The 22,901-nt window shown below is 41.5% G+C and overlaps 16 non-coding genes across 16 annotated transcripts; all 16 read left to right on the forward strand.

The window, feature by feature from the left end:
- The first annotated feature begins 708 nt into the window (after positions 1 to 708).
- TRNAW-CCA (transfer RNA tryptophan (anticodon CCA)) lies at positions 709 to 780 on the forward strand. Its single transcript has one exon. It is a non-coding gene; the product is annotated as a tRNA-Trp (tRNA).
- A 1,726-nt stretch (positions 781 to 2,506) lies between these two features.
- Positions 2,507 to 2,578, forward strand: TRNAW-CCA (transfer RNA tryptophan (anticodon CCA)). Its single transcript has one exon. It is a non-coding gene; the product is annotated as a tRNA-Trp (tRNA).
- A 1,734-nt stretch (positions 2,579 to 4,312) lies between these two features.
- Positions 4,313 to 4,384, forward strand: TRNAW-CCA (transfer RNA tryptophan (anticodon CCA)). Its single transcript has one exon. It is a non-coding gene; the product is annotated as a tRNA-Trp (tRNA).
- Positions 4,385 to 6,108: 1,724 nt separating this feature from the next.
- TRNAW-CCA (transfer RNA tryptophan (anticodon CCA)) lies at positions 6,109 to 6,180 on the forward strand. Its single transcript has one exon. It is a non-coding gene; the product is annotated as a tRNA-Trp (tRNA).
- A 1,737-nt stretch (positions 6,181 to 7,917) lies between these two features.
- TRNAW-CCA (transfer RNA tryptophan (anticodon CCA)) lies at positions 7,918 to 7,989 on the forward strand. The gene has a single exon. It is a non-coding gene; the product is annotated as a tRNA-Trp (tRNA).
- Positions 7,990 to 8,799: 810 nt separating this feature from the next.
- Positions 8,800 to 8,881, forward strand: TRNAL-AAG (transfer RNA leucine (anticodon AAG)). Its single transcript has one exon. It is a non-coding gene; the product is annotated as a tRNA-Leu (tRNA).
- Positions 8,882 to 9,717: 836 nt separating this feature from the next.
- TRNAW-CCA (transfer RNA tryptophan (anticodon CCA)) lies at positions 9,718 to 9,789 on the forward strand. Its single transcript has one exon. It is a non-coding gene; the product is annotated as a tRNA-Trp (tRNA).
- Positions 9,790 to 13,285: 3,496 nt separating this feature from the next.
- On the forward strand, positions 13,286 to 13,357 carry TRNAW-CCA (transfer RNA tryptophan (anticodon CCA)). Its single transcript has one exon. It is a non-coding gene; the product is annotated as a tRNA-Trp (tRNA).
- A 2,631-nt stretch (positions 13,358 to 15,988) lies between these two features.
- TRNAL-AAG (transfer RNA leucine (anticodon AAG)) lies at positions 15,989 to 16,070 on the forward strand. Its single transcript has one exon. It is a non-coding gene; the product is annotated as a tRNA-Leu (tRNA).
- Positions 16,071 to 16,975: 905 nt separating this feature from the next.
- TRNAW-CCA (transfer RNA tryptophan (anticodon CCA)) lies at positions 16,976 to 17,047 on the forward strand. The gene has a single exon. It is a non-coding gene; the product is annotated as a tRNA-Trp (tRNA).
- Positions 17,048 to 17,888: 841 nt separating this feature from the next.
- TRNAL-AAG (transfer RNA leucine (anticodon AAG)) lies at positions 17,889 to 17,970 on the forward strand. The gene has a single exon. It is a non-coding gene; the product is annotated as a tRNA-Leu (tRNA).
- A 905-nt stretch (positions 17,971 to 18,875) lies between these two features.
- TRNAW-CCA (transfer RNA tryptophan (anticodon CCA)) lies at positions 18,876 to 18,947 on the forward strand. Its single transcript has one exon. It is a non-coding gene; the product is annotated as a tRNA-Trp (tRNA).
- An 806-nt stretch (positions 18,948 to 19,753) lies between these two features.
- TRNAL-AAG (transfer RNA leucine (anticodon AAG)) lies at positions 19,754 to 19,835 on the forward strand. Its single transcript has one exon. It is a non-coding gene; the product is annotated as a tRNA-Leu (tRNA).
- Positions 19,836 to 20,671: 836 nt separating this feature from the next.
- TRNAW-CCA (transfer RNA tryptophan (anticodon CCA)) lies at positions 20,672 to 20,743 on the forward strand. The gene has a single exon. It is a non-coding gene; the product is annotated as a tRNA-Trp (tRNA).
- Positions 20,744 to 21,554: 811 nt separating this feature from the next.
- TRNAL-AAG (transfer RNA leucine (anticodon AAG)) lies at positions 21,555 to 21,636 on the forward strand. The gene has a single exon. It is a non-coding gene; the product is annotated as a tRNA-Leu (tRNA).
- A 905-nt stretch (positions 21,637 to 22,541) lies between these two features.
- TRNAW-CCA (transfer RNA tryptophan (anticodon CCA)) lies at positions 22,542 to 22,613 on the forward strand. Its single transcript has one exon. It is a non-coding gene; the product is annotated as a tRNA-Trp (tRNA).
- Positions 22,614 to 22,901: the final 288 nt, after the last annotated feature.

Below are 22,901 nucleotides of genomic sequence, written 5' to 3' on the forward strand. Positions count from 1 at the left end.
AACAGTATCACAGAAAGTTACAAAAGTAATTCAGGATGAAAAGAAGACTCAGGTTCAACCATTCACCCACCCTTCTTCCCCTTGTTGTTCCAAATGAAGGAGAAAGGAAAAAAAATGAAAGACCTGAAGTCATTTTCAATTGTGCCCCAAATTGGGAAGCAGGATTCCTTTAGAACTCCATATTTGCATTTCCGATTTCTCCTTGGATCAACAAGCTGTGTCACAATACCCACTTTAGATACTATAGTGGCATAGTTTCCAGCTTTGCCACAAGAACATCGAGGCCATCCTCAAATACATCTACTGAATGCCATAAAACACCTTCTTTAGGAAGAGAATTTAACATCTTTCTTCTCACTTGAAAGAGGCCACAAATTGTCCTAAATATAAAGCTAGCAAAGAGTAAGTCACGTGGAGAATTCCAGACCATGCACGATTCACCCCAGCATTTGCATGTTCCATTGTAATGTAATTAAACCGGTATGGCTTCACATTGCCGCAAACACAGAAACTGGCTAGCTGGTGCCTTTCTGTTTGGCTTTGCCTTCAATTACAGTGGTATTGTGCTGAAAAGAAAAGTACTTATTTTCTTTCCTCTTTAGGCTGAATATTTAATATGTCAGAATCTATCTAATTTTATGTCGGTTGGGGGAAATAACCTACCTTTGTTGGCAACTCCATTGACGACCACTCCCACCTGCACAGTGAGACCTCGTGGCACAACGGTAGCGCGTCTGACTCCAGATCAGAAGGTTGCGTGTTCAAATCACGTCGGGGTCATGCTGCTTTTGCTTTGGAGAAGTATAAGCACAGCTCTCTTGTCATACCAGAGTTGGATAAAAAGCGCAAGGCACACGCCCCATTCTTAGCATGCTTAGCATATATTATCTATATATCCCGTACTTGGATTATTTCATTATGTTGATGGCCAAAACTGGAAAAGTCCTGCTGATCACAGTAGGTAAAATTGACATTCTGTAGGATTCCTGACTGTTTCAAATGAATTCTGTGGTTTTTAACCTGGGGGTCGGGACCCAAAAATAGAGTCCTCTTGTTAATTTAGCGTGTCATTTTAAGGGTTCCTCCTTTTTTTTTTTGCTTTACTCCCAGTCAAAACAGGTTCATGAATTGATTTCCTACAGGCAGCATTTGAATGCTGAATACTGGGCACAGCACTTTCCCTATGCTGGTGGTGAATTGTTATCTTGTGTTTGCACCTGTTGGTGGTCATTTGACACGCTAGCAGCTTTCACCTGAATGTAACACGATGAACTTGCGCTTCAAACTCTTTTGATATATATATATATATATATATATATATTTATATATAATAGGATAATATTTGTTCTGTGTGAGAATAAATAGAGGGGGATGTGTAATATTTTAGAATTGATCTAGTTTTCTTGTATTTTTGCCGTCCTGTAGAGGTGAAGGCGCTCTAAATGACCTATGCCGCCAGCAGTGCCACATGAGTGTGGAAAGATATTTTCGGGACTTGCAACCTTTTGACAAGAAAGAAAATGAAATGATCAGAACGCTGCAAAATGGCGTGCGTGTTGTGAGTACACAGCCGCCGGAAACATGCGCAGGTAGCGTGGCCGAGCGGTCTAAGGCGCTGGATTAAGGCTCCTGTCTCTTCGGGGGCGTGGGTTCGAATCCCACCGCTGCCATCAAGCTCCTCTTTTCTTCCATGAACGCATCACGCCGTTTGAATACCGCTTCCTTATTTGCCACAAGGTGCAACTTACGTAGGCTTGGAAATGCACTTGTTTCATACTCCTTTGATCTTTAAACATGGAACAGTATCACAGAAAGTTACAAAAGTAATTCAGGATGAAAAGAAGACTCAGGTTCAACCATTCACCCACCCTTCTTCCCCTTGTTGTTCCAAATGAAGGAGAAAGGAAAAAAAATGAAAGACCTGAAGTCATTTTCAATTGTGCCCCAAATTGAGAAGCAGGATTCCTTTAGAACTCCATATTTGCATTTCCGATTTCTCCTTGGATCAACAAGCTGTGTCACAATACCCACTTTAGATACTATAGTGGCATAGTTTCCAGCTTTGCCACAAGAACATCGAGGCCATCCTCAAATACATCTACTGAATGCCATAAAACACCTTCTTTAGGAAGAGAATTTAACATATTTCTTCTCACTTGAAAGAGGCCACAAATTGTCCTAAATATAAAGCTAGCAAAGAGTAAGTCACGTGGAGAATTCCACACCATGCACGATTCACCCCAGCATTTGCATGTTCCATTGTAATGTAATTAAACCGGTATGGCTTCACATGGCCACAAACACAGAAACTGGCTAGCTGGTGCCTTTCTGTTTGGCTTTGCCTTCAATTACAGTGGTATTGTGCTGAAAAGAAAAGTACTTATTTTCTTTCCTCTTTAGGCTGAATATTTAATATGTCAGAATCTATCTAATTTTATGTCGGTTGGGGGAAATAACCTACCTTTGTTGGCTACTCTGTTGACGACCACTCCCACCTGCACAGTGAGACCTCGTGGTGCAACGGTAGCGCGTCTGACTCCAGATCAGAAGGTTGCGTGTTCAAATCACGTCGGGGTCATGCTGCTTTTGCTTTGGAGAAGAATAAGCACAGATCTCTTGTCATACCAGAGTTGGATAAAAAGCGCAAGGCACACGCCCCATTTTTAGCATGCTTAGCATATATTATCTATATATCCCGTACTTGGATTATTTCATTATGTTGATGGCCAAAACTGGAAAAGTCCTGCTGATCTACAGTATGTAAAATTGACATGCTGCAGGATTCCTGAATGTTTCAAATGAATTCTGTGGTTTTTAACCTGGGGGTCGGGACCCAAAAATGGAGTCCTCTTGTTAATTTAGCGTGTCATTTTAAGGGGTACTCCTTTTTTTTTTTTTTGCTTTACTCCCAGTCAAAACAGGTTCATAAATTGATTTCCTAGAGGCAGCATTTGAATGCTGAATACTGGGCACAGCACTTTCCCTATGCTGGTGGTGAATTGTTATCTTGTGTTTGCACCTGTTGGTGGTTATTTGACACGCTAGCAGCTTTCACCTGAATGTAACACGAGGAACTTGCGCTTCAAACTCTTTTGATATATATATATATATATATATATATATATATTTATATATATTAGGATAATATTTGTTCTGTGTGAGAATAAATAGAGGGGGATGTGTAATATTTTAGAATTGATCTAGATTTCTTGTATTTTTGCCGTCCTGTAGAGGTGAAGGCGCTCTAAATGACCTATGCCGCCAGCAGTGCCACATGAGTGTGGAAAGATATTGTCGGGACTTGCAACCTTTTGACAAGAAAGAAAATGAAATGATCAGAACGCTGCCAAATGGCGTGCGTGTTGTGAGTACACAGCCGCCGGAAACATGCGCAGGTAGCGTGGCCGAGCGGTCTAAGGCGCTGGATTAAGGCTCCAGTCTCTTCGGGGGCGTGGGTTTGAATCCCACCGCTGCCATCAAGCTCCTTTTATCTTCCATAAACGCATCACGCCGTTTGAATACTGCTTCCTTATTTGCCACAAGGTGCACCTTACGTAGGCTTGGAAATGCACTTGTTTCATACTCCTTTGATCTTTAAACATGGAGCAGTATCACAGAAAGTTACAAAAGTAATTCAGGATGAAAAGAAGACTCAGGTTCAACCATTCACCCACCCTTCTTCCCCTTGTTGTTCCAAATGAAGGAGAAAGGAAAAAAAATGAAATACCTGAAGTCATTTTCAATTGTGCCCCAAATTGGGAAGCAGGATTCCTTTAGAACTCCATATTTGCATTTCCGATTTCTCCTTGGATCAACAAGCTGTGTCACAATACCCACTTTAGATACTATAGTGGCATAGTTTCCAGCTTTGCCACAAGAACATCGAGGCCATCCTCAAATACATCTACTGAATGCCATAAAACACCTTCTTTAGGAAGAGAATTTAACATCTTTCTTCTCACTTGAAAGAGGCCACAAATTGTCCTAAATATAAAGCTAGCAAAGAGTAAGTCACGTGGAGAATTCCACACCATGCACGATTCACCCCAGCATTTGCATGTTCCATTGTAATGTAATTAAACCGGTATGGCTTCACATTGCCGCAAACACAGAAACTGGCTAGCTGGTGCCTTTCTGTTTGGCTTTGCCTTCAATTACAGTGGTATTGTGCTGAAAAGAAAAGTACTTATTTTCTTTCCTCTTTAGGCTGAATATTTAATATGTCAGAATCTATCTAATTTTATGTCGGTTGGGGGAAATAACCTACCTTTGTTGGTTACTCTGTTGACGACCACTCACACCTGTACAGTGAGGCCTCGTGGCGCAATGGTAGCGCGTCTGACTCCAGATCAGAAGGTTGCGTGTTCAAATCACGTCGGGGTCATGCTGCTTTTGCTTTGGAGAAGAATAAGCACAGATCTCTTGTCATACCAGAGTTGGATAAAAAGCGCAAGGCACACGCCCCATTCTTAGCATGCTTAGCATATATTATCTATAAATCCCGTACTTGGATTATTTCATTATGTTGATGGCCAAAACTGGAAAAGTCCTGCTGATCTACAGTAGGTAAAATTGACATGCTGCAGGATTCCTGAATGTTTCAAATGAATTCTGTGGTTTTTAACCTGGGGGTCGGGACCCAAAAATAGAGTCCTCTTGTTAATTTAGCGTGTCATTTTAAGGGTTCCTCCTTTTTTTTTTGCTTTACTCCCAGTCAAAACAGGTTCATGAATTTATTTCCTAGAGGCAGCATTTGAATGCTGAATACTGGGCACAGCACTTTCCCTATGCTGGTGGTGAATTGTTATCTTGTGTTTGCACCTGTTGGTGGTCATTTGACACGCTTGCAGCTTTCACCTGAATGTAACACAAGGAACTTGCCCTTCAAACTCTTTTGATATATATATATATATATATATATATTTATATATATTAGAATAATATTTGTTCTGTGTGAGAATAAATAGAGGGGGATGTGTAATATTTTAGAATTGATCTAGTTTTCTTGTATTTTTGCCGTCCTGTAGAGGTGAAGGCGCTCTAAATGACCTATGCCGCCAGCAGTGCCACATGAGTGTGGAAAGATATTGTCGGGACTTGCAACCTTTTGACAAGAAAGAAAATGAAATGATCAGAACGCTGCCAAATGGCGTGCGTGTTGTGAGTACACAGCCGCCGTAAACATGCGCAGGTAGCGTGGCCGAGCAGTCTAAGGCGCTGGATTAAGGCCCCAGTCTCTTCGGGGGCGTGGGTTCGAATCCCACCGCTGCCATCAAGCTCCTTTTTTCTTCCATAAACGCATCACGCCGTTTGAATACCGCTTCCTTATTTGCCACAAGGTGCAACTTACGTAGGCTTGGAAATGCACTTGTTTCATACTCCTTTGATCTTTAAACATGGAACAGTATCACAGAAAGTTACAAAAGTAATTCAGGATGAAAAGAAGACTCAGGTTCAACCATTCACCCACCCTTCTTCCCCTTGTTGTTCCAAATGAAGGAGAAAGGAAAAAAAATGAAAGACCTGAAGTCATTTTCAATTGTGCCCCAAATTGGGAAGCAGGATTCCTTTAGAACTCCATATTTGCATTTCCGATTTCTCATTGGATCAACAAGCTGTGTCACAATACCCACTTTAGATACTATAGTGGCATAGTTTCCAGCTTTGCCACAAGAACATCGACGCCATCCTCAAATACATCTACTGAATGCCATAAAACACCTTCTTTTGGAAGAGAATTTAACATCTTTCTTCTCACTTGAAAGAGGCCACAAATTGTACTAAATATAAAGCTAGCAAAGAGTAAGTCATGTGGAGAATTCCACACCATGCACGATTCACCCCAGCATTTGCATGTTCCATTGTAATGTAATTAAACCGGTATGGCTTCACATTGCCGCAAACACAGAAACTGGCTAGCTGGTGCCTTTCTGTTTGGCTTTGCCTTCAATTACAGTGGTATTGTGCTGAAAAGAAAAGTACTTATTTTCTTTCCTCTTTAGGCTGAATATTTAATATGTCAGAATCTATCTAATTTTATGTCGGTTGGGGGAAATAACCTACCTTTGTTGGCTACTCTGTTGACGACCACTCCCACCTGCACAGTGAGACCTCGTGGCGCAACGGTAGCGCGTCTGACTCCAGATCAGAAGGTTGCGTGTTCAAATCACGTCGGGGTCATGCTGCTTTGGCTTTGGAGAAGAATAAGCACAGATCTCTTGTCATACCAGAGTTGGATAAAAAGCGCAAGGCACACGCCCCATTTTTAGCATGCTTAGCATATATTATCTATATATCCCGTACTTGGATTATTTCATTATGTTGATGGCCAAAACTGGAAAAGTCCTGCTGATCTACAGTATGTAAAATTGACATGCTGCAGGATTCCTGAATGTTTCAAATGAATTCTGTGGTTTTTAACCTGGGGGTCGGGACCCAAAAATAGAGTCCTCTTGTTAATTTAGCGTGTCATTTTAAGGGTTCCTCCTTTTTTTTTTTTTGCTTTACTCCCAGTCAAAACAGGTTCATAAATTGATTTCCTAGAGGCAGCATTTGAATGCTGAATACTGGGCACAGCACTTTCCCTATGCTGGTGGTGAATTGTTATCTTGTGTTTGCACCTGTTGGTGGTTATTTGACACGCTAGCAGCTTTCACCTGAATGTAACACGAGGAACTTGCGCTTCAAACTCTTTTGATATATATATATATATATATATATATATATATATATTTATATATATTAGGATAATATTTGTTCTGTGTGAGAATAAATAGAGGGGGATGTGTAATATTTTAGAATTGATCTAGATTTCTTGTATTTTTGCCGTCCTGTAGAGGTGAAGGCGCTCTAAATGACCTATGCCGCCAGCAGTGCCACATGAGTGTGGAAAGATATTGTCGGGACTTGCAACCTTTTGACAAGAAAGAAAATGAAATGATCAGAACGCTGCCAAATGGCGTGCGTGTTGTGAGTACACAGCCGCCGGAAACATGCGCAGGTAGCGTGGCCGAGCGGTCTAAGGCGCTGGATTAAGGCTCCAGTCTCTTCGGGGGCGTGGGTTTGAATCCCACCGCTGCCATCAAGCTCCTTTTATCTTCCATAAACGCATCACGCCGTTTGAATACTGCTTCCTTATTTGCCACAAGGTGCACCTTACGTAGGCTTGGAAATGCACTTGTTTCATACTCCTTTGATCTTTAAACATGGAGCAGTATCACAGAAAGTTACAAAAGTAATTCAGGATGAAAAGAAGACTCAGGTTCAACCATTCACCCACCCTTCTTCCCCTTGTTGTTCCAAATGAAGGAGAAAGGAAAAAAAATGAAATACCTGAAGTCATTTTCAATTGTGCCCCAAATTGGGAAGCAGGATTCCTTTAGAACTCCATATTTGCATTTCCGATTTCTCCTTGGATCAACAAGCTGTGTCACAATACCCACTTTAGATACTATAGTGGCATAGTTTCCAGCTTTGCCACAAGAACATCGAGGCCATCCTCAAATACATCTACTGAATGCCATAAAACACCTTCTTTAGGAAGAGAATTTAACATCTTTCTTCTCACTTGAAAGAGGCCACAAATTGTCCTAAATATAAAGCTAGCAAAGAGTAAGTCACGTGGAGAATTCCACACCATGCACGATTCACCCCAGCATTTGCATGTTCCATTGTAATGTAATTAAACCGGTATGGCTTCACATTGCCGCAAACACAGAAACTGGCTAGCTGGTGCCTTTCTGTTTGGCTTTGCCTTCAATTACAGTGGTATTGTGCTGAAAAGAAAAGTACTTATTTTCTTTCCTCTTTAGGCTGAATATTTAATATGTCAGAATCTATCTAATTTTATGTCGGTTGGGGGAAATAACCTACCTTTGTTGGTTACTCTGTTGACGACCACTCACAACTGTACAGTGAGGCCTCGTGGCGCAATGGTAGCGCGTCTGACTCCAGATCAGAAGGTTGCGTGTTCAAATCACGTCGGGGTCATGCTGCTTTTGCTTTGGAGAAGAATAAGCACAGATCTCTTGTCATACCAGAGTTGGATAAAAAGCGCAAGGCACACGCCCCATTCTTAGCATGCTTAGCATATATTATCTATAAATCCCGTACTTGGATTATTTCATTATGTTGATGGCCAAAACTGGAACAGTCCTGCTGATCTACAGTAGGTAAAATTGACATGCTGCAGGATTCCTGAATGTTTCAAATGAATTCTGTGGTTTTTAACCTGGGGGTCGGGACCCAAAAATAGAGTCCTCTTGTTAATTTAGCGTGTCATTTTAAGGGTTCCTCCTTTTTTTTTTGCTTTACTCCCAGTCAAAACAGGTTCATGAATTTATTTCCTAGAGGCAGCATTTGAATGCTGAATACTGGGCACAGCACTTTCCCTATGCTGGTGGTGAATTGTTATCTTGTGTTTGCACCTGTTGGTGGTCATTTGACACGCTTGCAGCTTTCACCTGAATGTAACACAAGGAACTTGCCCTTCAAACTCTTTTGATATATATATATATATATATATATATATATTTATATATATTAGGATAATATTTGTTCTGTGTGAGAATAAATAGAGGGGGATGTGTAATATTTTAGAATTGATCTAGTTTTCTTGTATTTTTGCCGTCCTTTAGAGGTGAAGGCGCTCTAAATGACCTATGCCGCCAGCAGTGCCACATGAGTGTGGAAAGATATTGTCGGGACTTGCAACCTTTTGACAAGAAAGAAAATGAAATGATCAGAACGCTGCCAAATGGCGTGCGTGTTGTGAGTACACAGCCGCCGGAAACATGCTCAGGTAGCGTGGCCGAGCGGTCTAAGGTGCTGGATTAAGGCTCCAGTCTCTTTGGGGGCGTGGGTTCGAATCCCACCGCTGCCATCAAGCTCCTTTTTTCTTCCATAAACGCATCACGCCGTTTGAATACCGCTTCCTTATTTGCCACAAGGTGCAACTTACGTAGGCTTGGAAATGCACTTGTTTCATACTCCTTTGATCTTTAAACATGGAACAGTATCACAGAAAGTTACAAAAGTAATTCAGGATGAAAAGAAGACTCAGGTTCAACCATTCACTCACCCTTCTTCCCCTTGTTGTTCCAAATGAAGGAGAAAGGAAAAAAAATGAAAGACCTGAAGTCATTTTCAATTGTGCCCCAAATTGGGAAGCAGGATTCCTTTAGAACTCCATATTTGCATTTCCGATTTCTCCTTGGATCAACAAGCTGTGTCATAATACCCACTTTAGATACTATAGTGGCATAGTTTCCAGCTTTGCCACAAGAACATCGAGGCCATCCTCAAATACATCTACTGAATGCCATAAAACACCTTCTTTTGGAAGAGAATTTAACATATTTCTTCTCACTTGAAAGAGGCCACAAATTGTCCTAAATATAAAGCTAGCAAAGAGTAAGTCACGTGGAGAATTCCACACCATGCACGATTCACCCCAGCATTTGCATGTTCCATTGTAATGTAATTAAACCGGTATGGCTTCACATGGCCACAAACACAGAAACTGGCTAGCTGGTGCCTTTCTGTTTGGCTTTGCCTTCAATTACAGTGGTATTGTGCTGAAAAGAAAAGTACTTATTTTCTTTCCTCTTTAGGCTGAATATTTAATATGTCAGAATCTATCTAATTTTATGTCGGTTGGGGGAAATAACCTACCTTTGTTGGCTACTCTGTTGACGACCACTCCCACCTGCACAGTGAGACCTCGTGGCGCAACGGTAGCGCGTCTGACTCCAGATCAGAAGGTTGCGTGTTCAAATCACGTCGGGGTCATGCTGCTTTTGCTTTGGAGAAGAATAAGCACAGATCTCTTGTCATACCAGAGTTGGATAAAAAGCGCAAGGCACACGCCCCATTTTTAGCATGCTTAGCATATATTATCTATATATCCCGTACTTGGATTATTTCATTATGTTGATGGCCAAAACTGGAAAAGTCCTGCTGAGCTACAGTATGTAAAATTGACATGCTGCAGGATTCCTGAATGTTTCAAATGAATTCTGTGGTTTTTAACCTGGGGGTCGGGACCCAAAAATAGAGTCCTCTTGTTAATTTAGCGTGTCATTTTAAGGGTTCCTCCTTTTTTTTTTGCTTTACTCCCAGTCAAAACAGGTTCATGAATTGATTTCCTAGAGGCAGCATTTGAATGCTGAATACTGGGCACAGCACTTTCCCTATGCTGGTGGTGAATTGTTATCTTGTGTTTGCACCTGTTGGTGGTTATTTGACACGCTAGCAGCTTTCACCTGAATGTAACACGAGGAACTTGCGCTTCAAACTCTTTTGATATATATATATATATATATATATATTTATATATATTAGGATAATATTTGTTCTGTGTGAGAATAAATAGAGGGGGATGTGTAATATTTTAGAATTGATCTAGATTTCTTGTATTTTTGCCGTCCTGTAGAGGTGAAGGCGCTCTAAATGACCTATGCCGCCAGCAGTGCCACATGAGTGTGGAAAGATATTGTCGGGACTTGCAACCTTTTGACAAGAAAGAAAATGAAATGATCAGAACGCTGCCAAATGGCGTGCGTGTTGTGAGTACACAGCCGCCGGAAACATGCGCAGGTAGCGTGGCCGAGCGGTCTAAGGCGCTGGATTAAGGCTCCAGTCTCTTCGGGGGCGTGGGTTTGAATCCCACCGCTGCCATCAAGCTCCTTTTTTCTTTCTTAAACGCATCACGCCGTTTGAATACCGCTTCCTTATTTGCCACAAGGTGCAACTTACGTAGGCTTGGAAATGCACTTGTTTCATACTCCTTTGATCTTTAAACATGGAGCAGTATCACAGAAAGTTACAAAAGTAATTCAGGATGAAAAGAAGACTCAGGTTCAACCATTCACCCACCCTTCTTCCCCTTGTTGTTCCAAATGAAGGAGAAAGGAAAAAAAATGAAATACCTGAAGTCATTTTCAATTGTGCCCCAAATTGGGAAGCAGGATTCCTTTAGAACTCCATATTTGCATTTCCGATTTCTCCTTGGATCAACAAGCTGTGTCACAATACCCACTTTAGATACTATAGTGGCATAGTTTCCAGCTTTGCCACAAGAACATCGAGGCCATCCTCAAATACATCTACTGAATGCCATAAAACACCTTCTTTAGGAAGAGAATTTAACATCTTTCTTCTCACTTGAAAGAGGCCACAAATTGTCCTAAATATAAAGCTAGCAAAGAGTAAGTCACGTGGAGAATTCCACACCATGCACGATTCACCCCAGCATTTGCATGTTCCATTGTAATGTAATTAAACCGGTATGGCTTCACATGGCCGCAAACACAGAAACTGGCTAGCTGGTGCCTTTCTGTTTGGCTTTGCCTTCAATTACAGTGGTATTGTGCTGAAAAGAAAAGTACTTATTTTCTTTCCTCTTTAGGCTAAATATTTAATATGTCAGAATCTATCTAATTTTATGTCGGTTGGGGGAAATAACCTACCTTTGTTGGTTACTCTGTTGACGACCACTCACACCTGTACAGTGAGTTCCGTGGCGCAACGGTAGCGCGTCTGACTCCAGATCAGAAGGTTGCGTGTTCAAATCACGTCGGGGTCATGCTGCTTTTGCTTTGGAGAAGAATAAGCACAGATCTCTTGTCATACCAGAGTTGGATAAAAAGCGCAAGGCACACGCCCCATTCTTAGCATGCTTAGCATATATTATCTATAAATCCCGTACTTGGATTATTTCATTATGTTGATGGCCAAAACTGGAAAAGTCCTGCTGATCTACAGTAGGTAAAATTGACATGCTGCAGGATTCCTGAATGTTTCAAATGAATTCTGTGGTTTTTAACCTGGGGGTCGGGACCCAAAAATAGAGTCCTCTTGTTAATTTAGCGTGTCATTTTAAGGGTTCCTCCTTTTTTTTTTGCTTTACTCCCAGTCAAAACAGGTTCATGAATTTATTTCCTAGAGGCAGCATTTGAATGCTGAATACTGGGCACAGCACTTTCCCTATGCTGGTGGTGAATTGTTATCTTGTGTTTGCAGCTTTCACCTGAATGTAACACAAGGAACTTGCGCTTCAAACTCTTTTGATATATATATATATATATATATATATATATATTTATATATATTAGAATAATATTTGTTCTGTGTGAGAATAAATAGAGGGGGATGTGTAATATTTTAGAATTGATCTAGTTTTCTTGTATTTTTGCCGTCCTGTAGAGGTGAAGGCGCTCTAAATGACCTATGCCGCCAGCAGTGCCACATGAGTGTGGAAAGATATTGTCGGGACTTGCAACCTTTTGACAAGAAAGAAAATGAAATGATCAGAACGCTGCCAAATGGCGTGCGTGTTGTGAGTACACAGCTGCCGTAAACATGCGCAGGTAGCGTGGCCGAGCAGTCTAAGGCGCTGGATTAAGGCCCCAGTCTCTTCGGGGGCGTGGGTTCGAATCCCACCGCTGCCATCAAGCTCCTTTTTTCTTCCATAAACGCATCACGCCGTTTGAATACCGCTTCCTTATTTGCCACAAGGTGCAACTTACGTAGGCTTGGAAATGCACTTGTTTCATACTCCTTTGATCTTTAAACATGGAACAGTATCACAGAAAGTTACAAAAGTAATTCAGGATGAAAAGAAGACTCAGGTTCAACCATTCACCCACCCTTCTTCCCCTTGTTGTTCCAAATGAAGGAGAAAGGAAAAAAAATGAAAGACCTGAAGTCATTTTCAATTGTGCCCCAAATTGGGAAGCAGGATTCCTTTAGAACTCCATATTTGCATTTCCGATTTCTCATTGGATCAACAAGCTGTGTCACAATACCCACTTTAGATACTATAGTGGCATAGTTTCCAGCTTTGCCACAAGAACATCGAGGCCATCCTCAAATACATCTACTGAATGCCATAAAACACCTTCTTTTGGAAGAGAATTTAACATCTTTCTTCTCACTTGAAAGAGGCCACAAATTGTACTAAATATAAAGCTAGCAAAGAGTAAGTCATGTGGAGAATTCCACACCATGCACGATTCACCCCAGCATTTGCATGTTCCATTGTAATGTAATTAAACCGGTATGGCTTCACATGGCCACAAACACAGAAACTGGCTAGCTGGTGCCTTTCTGTTTGGCTTTGCCTTCAATTACAGTGGTATTGTGCTGAAAAGAAAAGTACTTATTTTCTTTCCTCTTTGGGCTGAATATTTAATATGACAGAATCTATCTAATTTTATGTTGGTTGGGGGAAATAACCTACCTTTGTTGGCTACTCTGTTGACGACCACTCCCACCTGCACAGTGAGACCTCGTGGCGCAACAGTAGCGCGTCTGACTCCAGATCAGAAGGTTGCGTGTTCAAATCACGTCGGGGTCATGCTGCTTTGGCTTTGGAGAAGAATAAGCACAGATCTCTTGTCATACCAGAGTTGGATAAAAAGCGCAAGGCACACGCCCCATGCTTAGCATATATTATCTATATATCCCGTACTTGGATTATTTCATTATGTTGATGGCCAAAACTGGAAAAGTCCTGCTGATCTACAGTAGGTAAAATTGACATGTTGCAGGATTCCTGAATGTTTCAAATGAATTCTGTGGTTTTTAACCTGGGGGTCGGGACCCAAAAATAGAGTCCTCTTGTTAATTTAGCGTGTCATTTTAAGGGTTCCTCCTTTTTTTTTTGCTTTACTCCCAGTCAAAACAGGTTCATGAATTGATTTCCTAGAGGCAGCATTTGAATGCTGAATACTGGGCACAGCACTTTCCCTATGCTGGTGGTGAATTGTTATCTTGTGTTTGCACCTGTTGGTGGTCATTTGACACGCTAGCAGCTTTCACCTGAATGTAACACGAGGAACTTGCGCTTCAAACTCTTTTGATATATATATATATATATATATATATATATATATATATATATATATATATATATATATATATTTATATATATTAGGATAATATTTGTTCTGTGTGAGAATAAATAGAGGGGGATGTGTAATATTTTAGAATTGATCTAGTTTTCTTGTATTTTTGCCGTCCTTTAGAGGTGAAGGCGCTCTAAATGACCTATGCCGCCAGCAGTGCCACATGAGTGTGGAAAGATATTGTCGGGACTTGCAACCTTTTGACAAGAAAGAAAATGAAATGATCAGAACGCTGCCAAATGGCGTGCGTGTTGTGAGTACACAGCCGCCGGAAACATGCGCAGGTAGCGTGGCTGAGCGGTCTAAGGTGCTGGATTAAGGCTCCAGTCTCTTTGGGGGCGTGGGTTCGAATCCCACCGCTGCCATCAAGCTCCTTTTTTCTTCCATAAACGCATCACGCCGTTTGAATACCGCTTCCTAATTTGCCACAAGGTGCAACTTACGTAGGCTTGGAAATGCACTTGTTTCATACTCCTTTGATCTTTAAACAGGGAACAGTATCACAGAAAGTTACAAAAGTAATTCAGGATGAAAAGAAGACTCAGGTTCAACCATTCACTCACCCTTCTTCCCCTTGTTGTTCCAAATGAAGGAGAAAGGAAAAAAAATGAAAGACCTGAAGTCATTTTCAATTGTGCCCCAAATTGGGAAGCAGGATTCCTTTAGAACTCCATATTTGCATTTCCGATTTCTCCTTGGATCAACAAGCTGTGTCACAATACCCACTTTAGATACTATAGTGGCATAGTTTCCAGCTTTGCCACAAGAACATCGAGGCCATCCTCAAATACATCTACTGAATGCCATAAAACACCTTCTTTAGGAAGAGAATTTAACATCTTTCTTCTCACTTGAAAGAGGCCACAAATTGTCCTAAATATAAAGCTAGCAAAGAGTAAGTCACGTGGAGAATTCCACACCATGCACGATTCACCCCAGCATTTGCATGTTCCATTGTAATGTAATTAAACCGGTATGGCTTCACATTGCCGCAAACACAGAAACTGGCTAGCTGGTGCCTTTCTGTTTGGCTTTGCCTTCAATTACAGTGGTATTGTGCTGAAAAGAAAAGTACTTATTTTCTTTCCTCTTTAGGCTGAATATTTAATATGTCAGAATCTATCTAATTTTATGTCGGTTGGGGGAAATAACCTACCTTTGTTGGCTACTCTGTTGACGACCACTCCCACCTGCACAGTGAGACCTCGTGGCGCAACGGTAGCGCGTCTGACTCCAGATCAGAAGGTTGTGTGTTCAAATAACGTCGGGGTCATGCTGCTTTTGCTTTGGAGAAGAATAAGCACCTTGTCATACCAGAGTTGGATAAAAAGCGCAAGGCACACGCCCCATTCTTAGCATGCTTAGCATATATTATCTATATATCCTGTACTTGGATTATTTCATTATGTTGATGGCCAAAACTGGAAAAGTCCTGCTGACCTACAGTAGGTAAAATTGACATGCTGCAGGATTCCTGAATGTTTCAAATGAATTCTGTGGTTTTTAACCTGGGGGTCGGGACCAAAAATAGAGTCCTCTTGTTAATTTAGCGTGTCATTTTAAGGGTTCCTCCTTTTTTTTTTTGCTTTACTCCCAGTCAAAACAAGTTCATGAATTGATTTCCTAGAGGCAGCATTTGAATGCTGAATACTGGGCACAGCACTTTCCCTATGCTGGTGGTGAATTGTTATCTTGTGTTTGCACCTGTTGGTGGTCATTTGACACGCTAGCAGCTTTCACCTGAATGTAACACGAGGAACTTGCGCTTCAAACTCTTTTGATATATATATATATATATATATATATATATATATTTATATATATTAGGATAATATTTGTTCTGTGTGAGAATAAATAGAGGGGGATGTGTAATATTTCAGAATTGATCTAGTTTTCTTGTATTTTTGCCGTCCTGTAGAGGTGAAGGCGCTCTAAATGACCTATGCCGCCAGCAGTGCCACATGAGTGTGGAAAGATATTGTCGGGACTTGCAACCTTTTGACAAGAAAGAAAATGAAATGATCAGAACGCTGCCAAATGGCGTGCGTGTTGTGAGTACACAGCCGCCGGAAACATGCGCAGGTAGCGTGGCCGAGCGGTCTAAGGCGCTGGATTAAGGCTCCAGTCTCTTCGGGGGCGTGGGTTCGAATCCCACCGCTGCCATCAAGCTCCTAGCGCTGGATTAAGGCTCCAGTCTCTTCGGGGGCGTGGGTTCAAATCCCACCGCTGCCATCAAGCTCCTTTTTTCTTCCATAAACGCATCACGCCGTTTGAATACCGCTTCCTTATTTGCCACAAGGTGCAACTTACGTAGGCTTGGAAATGCACTTGTTTTATACTCCTTTGATCTTTAAACATGGAACAGTATCACAGAAAGTTACAAAAGTAATTCAGGATGAAAAGAAGACTCAGGTTCAACCATTCACCCACCCTTCTTCCCCTTGTTGTTCCAAATTACGGAGAAAGGAAATAAAATGAAAGACCTGAAGTCATTTTCAATTGTGCCCCAAATTGGGAAGCAGGATTCCTTTAGAACTCCATATTTGCATTTCCGATTTCTCCTTGGATCAACAAGCTGTGTCACAATACCCACTTTAGATACTATAGTGGCATAGTTTCCAGCTTTGCCACAAGAACATCGAGGCCATCCTCAAATACATCTACTGAATGCCATAAAACACCTTCTTTAGGAAGAGAATTTAACATCTTTCTTCTCACTTGAAAGAGGCCACAAATTGTCCTAAATATAAAGCTAGCAAAGAGTAAGTCACGTGGAGAATTCCACACCATGCACGATTCACCCCAGCATTTGCATGTTCCATTGTAATGTAATTAAACCGGTATGGCTTCACATTGCCGCAAACACAGAAACTGGCTAGCTGGTGCCTTTCTGTTTGGCTTTGCCTTCAATTACAGTGGTATTGTGCTGAAAAGAAAAGTACTTATTTTCTTTCCTCTTTAGGCTGAATATTTAATATGTCAGAATCTATCTAATTTTATGTCGGTTGGGGGAAATAACCTACCTTTGTTGGCTACTCTGTTGACGACCACTCCCACCTGCACAGTGAGACCTCGTGGCGCAACGGTAGCGCGTCTGACTCCAGATCAGAAGGTTGCGTGTTCAAATCACGTCGGGGTCATGCTGGCGTGTTCAAATCACGTCGGGGTCATGCTGCTTTTGCTTTGGAGAAGAATAAGCACAGATCTCTTGTCATAACAGAGTTGGATAAAAAGCGCAAGGCACACGCCCCATTCTTAGCATGCGTAGCATATATTATCTATATATCCCGTACTTGGATTATTTCATTATGTTGATGGCCAAAACTGGAAAAGTCCTGCTGATCTACAGTAGGTAAAATTGACATGCTGCAGGATTTCTGAATGTTTCAAATGAATTCTGTGGTTTTTAACCTGGGGGTCGGGACCCAAAAATAGAGTCCTCTTGTTAATTTAGCATGTCATTTTAAGGGTTCCTCCTTTTTTTTTGCTTTACTCCCAGTCAAAACAGGTTCATGAATTGATTTCCTAGAGGCAGCATTTGAATGCTGAATACTGGGCACAGCACTTTCCCTATGCTGGTGGTGAATTGTTATCTTGTGTTTGCACCTGTTGGTGGTCATTTGACACGCTAGCAGCTTTCACCTGAATGTAACACGAGGAACTTGCGCTTCAAACTCTTTTGATATATATATATATATATATATATATATATATTTATATATATTAGGATAATATTTGTTCTGTGTGAGAATAAATAGAGGGGGATGTGTAATATTTTAGAAATGATCTAGTTTTCTTGTATTTTTGCCGTCCTTTAGAGGTGAAGGCGCTCTAAATGACCTATGCCGCCAGCAGTGCCACATGAGTGTGGAAAAATATTGTCGGGACTTGCAACCTTTTGACAAGAAAGAAAATGAAATGATCAGAACGCTGCCAAATGGCGTGCGTGTTGTGAGTACACAGCCGCCGGAAACATGCGCAGGTAGCGTGGCCGAGCGGTCTAAGGCGCTGGATTAAGGCTCCAGTCTCTTCGGGGGCGTGGGTTCGAATCCCACCGCTGCCATCAAGCTCCTAGCGCTGGATTAAGGCTCCAGTCTCTTCGGGGGCGTGGGTTCGAATCCCACCGCTGCCATCAAGCTCCTTTTTTCTTCCATAAACGCATCACGCCGTTTGAATACCGCTTCCTTATTTGCCACAAGGTGCAACTTACGTAGGCTTGGAAATGCACTAGTTTCATACTCCTTTGATCTTCAAACATGGAACAGTATCACAGAAAGTTACAAAAGTAATTCAGGATGAAAAGAAGACTCAGGTTCAACCATTCACCCACACTTCTTCCCCTTGTTGTTCCAAATGAAGGAGAAAGGAAAAAAAATGAAAGACCTGAAGTCATTTTCAATTGTGCCCCAAATTGGGAAGCAGCATTCCTTTAGAACTCCATATTTGCATTTCCGATTTCTCCTTGGATCAACAAGCTGTGTCACAATACCCACTTTAGATACTATAGTGGCATAGTTTCCAGCTTTGCCACAAGAACATCGAGGCCATCCTCAAATACATCTACTGAATGCCATAAAACACCTTCTTTAGGAAGAGAATTTAACATCTTTCTTCTCACTTGAAAGAGGCCACAAATTGTCCTAAATATAAAGCTAGCAAAGAGTAAGTCACGTGGAGAATTCCACACCATGCACGATTCACCCCAGCATTTGCATGTTCCATTGTAATGTAATTAAACCGGTATGGCTTCACATTGCCGCAAACACAGAAACTGGCTAGCTGGTGCCTTTCTGTTTGGCTTTGCCTTCAATTACAGTGGTATTGTGCTGAAAAGAAAAGTACTTATTTTCTTTCCTCTTTAGGCTGAATATTTAATATGTCAGAATCTATCTAATTTTATGTCGGTTGGGGGAAATAACCTACCTTTGTTGGCTACTCTGTTGACGACCACTCCCACCTGCACAGTGAGACCTTGTGGCGCAACGGTAGCGCGTCTGACTCCAGATCAGAAGGTTGCGTGTTCAAATCACGTCGGGGTCATGCTGCTTTTGCTTTGGAGAAGAATAAGCACAGATCTCTTGTCATACCAGAGTTGGATAAAAAGCGCAAGGCACACGCCCCATTCTTAGCATGCTTAGCATATATTATCTATAAATCCCGTACTTGGATTATTTCATTATGTTGATGGCCAAAACTGGAAAAGTCCTGCTGATCTACAGTAGGTAAAATTGACATGCTGCAGGATTCCTGAATGTTTCAAATGAATTCTGTTGTTTTTAACCTGGGGGTCGGGACCCAAAAATAGAGTCCTCTTGTTAATTTAGCGTGTCATTTTAAGGGTTCCTCCTTTTTTTTTTGCTTTACTCCCAGTCAAAACAGGTTCATGAATTTATTTCCTAGAGGCAGCATTTGAATGCTGAATACTGGGCACAGCACTTTCCCTATGCTGGTGGTGAATTGTTATCTTGTGTTTGCACCTGTTGGTGGTCATTTGACACGCTTGCAGCTTTCACCTGAATGTAACACAAGGAACTTGCCCTTCAAACTCTTTTGATATATATATATATATATATATATATTTATATATATTAGGATAATATTTGTTCTGTGTGAGAATAAATAGAGGGGGATGTGTAATATTTTAGAATTGATCTAGTTTTCTTGTATTTTTGCCGTCCTTTAGAGGTGAAGGCGCTCTAAATGACCTATGCCGCCAGCAGTGCCACATGAGTGTGGAAAGATATTGTCGGGACTTGCAACCTTTTGACAAGAAAGAAAATGAAATGATCAGAACGCTGCCAAATGGCGTGCGTGTTGTGAGTACACAGCCGCCGGAAACATGCGCAGGTAGCGTGGCCGAGCGGTCTAAGGTGCTGGATTAAGGCTCCAGTCTCTATGGGGGCGTGGGTTCGAATCCCACCGCTGCCATCAAGCTCCTTTTTTCTTCCATAAACGCATCACGCCGTTTGAATACCGCTTCCTTATTTGCCACAAGGTGCAACTTACGTAGGCTTGGAAATGCACTTGTTTCATACTCCTTTGATCTTTAAACATGGAACAGTATCACAGAAAGTTACAAAAGTAATTCAGGATGAAAAGAAGACTCAGGTTCAACCATTTACTCACCCTTCTTCCCCTTGTTGTTCCAAATGAAGGAGAAAGGAAAAAAAATGAAAGACCTGAAGTCATTTTCAATTGTGCCCCAAATTGGGAAGCAGGATTCCTTTAGAACTCCATATTTGCATTTCCGATTTCTCCTTGGATCAACAAGCTGTGTCACAATACCCACTTTAGATACTATAGTGGCATAGTTTCCAGCTTTGCCACAAGAACATCGAGGCCATCCTCAAATACATCTACTGAATGCCATAAAACACCTTCTTTTGGAAGAGAATTTAACATATTTCTTCTCACTTGAAAGAGGCCACAAATTGTCCTAAATATAAAGCTAGCAAAGAGTAAGTCACGTGGAGAATTCCACACCATGCACGATTCACCCCAGCATTTGCATGTTCCATTGTAATGTAATTAAACCGGTATGGCTTCACATGGCCACAAACACAGAAACTGGCTAGCTGGTGCCTTTCTGTTTGGCTTTGCCTTCAATTACAGTGGTATTGTGCTGAAAAGAAAAGTACTTATTTTCTTTCCTCTTTAGGCTGAATATTTAATATGTCAGAATCTATCTAATTTTATGTCGGTTGGGGGAAATAACCTACCTTTGTTGGCTACTCTGTTGACGACCACTCCCACCTGCACAGTGAGACCTCGTGGCGCAACGGTAGCGCGTCTGACTCCAGATCAGAAGGTTGCGTGTTCAAATCACGTCGGGGTCATGCTGCTTTTGCTTTGGAGAAGAATAAGCACAGATCTCTTGTCATACCAGAGTTGGATAAAAAGCGCAAGGCACACGCCCCATTTTTAGCATGCTTAGCATATATTATCTATATATCCCGTACTTGGATTATTTCATTATGTTGATGGCCAAAACTGGAAAAGTCCTGCTGAGCTACAGTATGTAAAATTGACATGCTGCAGGATTCCTGAATGTTTCAAATGAATTCTGTGGTTTTTAACCTGGGGGTCGGGACCCAAAAATAGAGTCCTCTTGTTAATTTAGCATGTCATTTTAAGGGTTCCTCCTTTTTTTTTGCTTTACTCCCAGTCAAAACAGGTTCATGAATTGATTTCCTAGAGGCAGCATTTGAATGCTGAATACTGGGCACAGCACTTTCCCTATGCTGGTGGTGAATTGTTATCTTGTGTTTGCACCTGTTGGTGGTCATTTGACACGCTAGCAGCTTTCACCTGAATGTAACACGAGGAACTTGCGCTTCAAACTCTTTTGATATATATATATATATATATATATATATATATTTATATATATTAGGATAATATTTGTTCTGTGTGAGAATAAATAGAGGGGGATGTGTAATATTTTAGAAATGATCTAGTTTTCTTGTATTTTTGCCGTCCTTTAGAGGTGAAGGCGCTCTAAATGACCTATGCCGCAAGCAGTGCCACATGAGTGTGGAAAAATATTGTCGGGACTTGCAACCTTTTGACAAGAAAGAAAATGAAATGATCAGAACGCTGCCAAATGGCGTGCGTGTTGTGAGTACACAGCCGCCGGAAACATGCGCAGGTAGCGTGGCCGAGCGGTCTAAGGCGCTGGATTAAGGCTCCAGTCTCTTCGGGGGCGTGGGTTCGAATCCCACCGCTGCCATCAAGCTCCTAGCGCTGGATTAAGGCTCCAGTCTCTTCGGGGGCGTGGGTTCGAATCCCACCGCTGCCATCAAGCTCCTTTTTTCTTCCATAAACGCATCACGCCGTTTGAATACCGCTTCCTTATTTGCCACAAGGTGCAACTTACGTAGGCTTGGAAATGCACTAGTTTCATACTCCTTTGATCTTCAAACATGGAACAGTATCACAGAAAGTTACAAAAGTAATTCAGGATGAAAAGAAGACTCAGGTTCAACCATTCACCCACCCTTCTTCCCCTTGTTGTTCCAAATGAAGGAGAAAGGAAAAAAAATGAAAGACCTGAAGTCATTTTCAATTGTGCCCCAAATTGGGAAGCAGCATTCCTTTAGAACTCCATATTTGCATTTCCGATTTCTCCTTGGATCAACAAGCTGTGTCACAATACCCACTTTAGATACTATAGTGGCATAGTTTCCAGCTTTGCCACAAGAACATCGAGGCCATCCTCAAATACATCTACTGAATGCCATAAAACACCTTCTTTAGGAAGAGAATTTAACATCTTTCTTCTCACTTGAAAGAGGCCACAAATTGTCCTAAATATAAAGCTAGCAAAGAGTAAGTCACGTGGAGAATTCCACACCATGCACGATTCACCCCAGCATTTGCATGTTCCATTGTAATGTAATTAAACCGGTATGGCTTCACATTGCCGCAAACACAGAAACTGGCTAGCTGGTGCCTTTCTGTTTGGCTTTGCCTTCAATTACAGTGGTATTGTGCTGAAAAGAAAAGTACTTATTTTCTTTCCTCTTTAGGCTGAATATTTAATATGTCAGAATCTATCTAATTTTATGTCGGTTGGGGGAAATAACCTACCTTTGTTGGCTACTCTGTTGACGACCACTCCCACCTGCACAGTGAGACCTTGTGGCGCAACGGTAGCGCGTCTGACTCCAGATCAGAAGGTTGCGTGTTCAAATCACGTCGGGGTCATGCTGCTTTTGCTTTGGAGAAGAATAAGCACAGATCTCTTGTCATACCAGAGTTGGATAAAAAGCGCAAGGCACACGCCCCATTCTTAGCATGCTTAGCATATATTATCTATAAATCCCGTACTTGGATTATTTCATTATGTTGATGGCCAAAACTGGAAAAGTCCTGCTGAACTACAGTAGGTAAAATTGACATGCTGCAGGATTCCTGAATGTTTCAAATGAATTCTGTGGTTTTTAACCTGGGGGTCGGGACCCAAAAATAGAGTCCTCTTGTTAATTTAGCGTG

Source organism: Pelobates fuscus, chromosome 3 (assembly GCF_036172605.1).
Source record: "Pelobates fuscus isolate aPelFus1 chromosome 3, aPelFus1.pri, whole genome shotgun sequence".
Lineage (NCBI taxonomy): Eukaryota > Metazoa > Chordata > Amphibia > Anura > Pelobatidae > Pelobates > Pelobates fuscus.